The sequence below is a fragment of the Pinus tabuliformis genome, chromosome 3_1, assembly GCF_031772625.1.
Source record: "Pinus tabuliformis cultivar Carrire ecotype Pingquan chromosome 3_1, CPIR1, whole genome shotgun sequence".
Lineage (NCBI taxonomy): Eukaryota > Viridiplantae > Streptophyta > Pinopsida > Pinales > Pinaceae > Pinus > Pinus tabuliformis.
In genome coordinates, this window is record NC_142301.1 from 368,346,355 (window position 1) to 368,347,251 (window position 897).

General features: G+C 43.0%; 1 pseudogene; it reads right to left on the reverse strand.

The window, feature by feature from the left end:
* Positions 1-294: 294 nt before the first annotated feature.
* Positions 295-897, reverse strand: LOC149187236 (dirigent protein 22 pseudogene; annotated as a pseudogene).

The following is an 897-nucleotide window of genomic DNA, read 5'->3' on the forward strand; positions in this document are numbered from 1 at the left end:
TTACTGTTTTTCGATTTTTTTCCTTGATAAAAGTATATATTTTATTATTGTTATTTTTTTATTAAATTGAATTGATAAGAAAAACAAATTTATGGCCGAAAATATTAATTACAATGCCCATAAGAAAGACACTTCGTCAGATCCATGAACATCCAACTGTTCTGGATGGTATGTAATGTTTTATTTAATAATAAAAACAATAAAACGAAACCCAAAAACCCTCCATGGCCGTTGCAGCTGTATGGTAGCAAATACAGTTTAGTAAACTATATATATACTCAGACACAGAAGACCTTAATAATGAAGAACAATGACATCGTATTCAGCGACTACATAGTGAGATTTTCGATCGACTGAATATGTGCGAGCTAGTGCGTAGCCCCGACACAATCGGAACTGCCCGCTTCCTCCCACGATGGGTATTTCTCTCACTTTATCCAACAGCGCATTTTTCCCCACCATGGTGAGGGTGCTGCCCTTGTACTTTCCACTCTCAAACACAAACGTGGTCGCCATAAACAGATGGAGTTCCTCGTGGGAAGAAGAGATGGAGATACCCAGCGCTCTGCCCACCATTTTGGAGGTCGCTTCTGGCCCTTCAGTAAGCAAGTCGTCCAGAACCCATAACGAGCCGAAATGAGGAAAGGAAGAGTTGGTGGTGGGACCGGACACCAACTCCACGACATGAGGAAAGGGAGAGTTGGTGGTGGGAGCTGACGCCACCTCTACGCCCGTCACATTCTTTCCGGCCAACCAGTTGTGCAAATAGAAATGCAAGTGGCTTTTCTTTTCCACCCCTAATTTCGGTTTTGCGTCCGCGTCCACTATATGATGGGAAGCCAATAACAGTACAGTGGCCACTGTAACAGTTGCTGTCGAATAACCCGTATTTGCCAT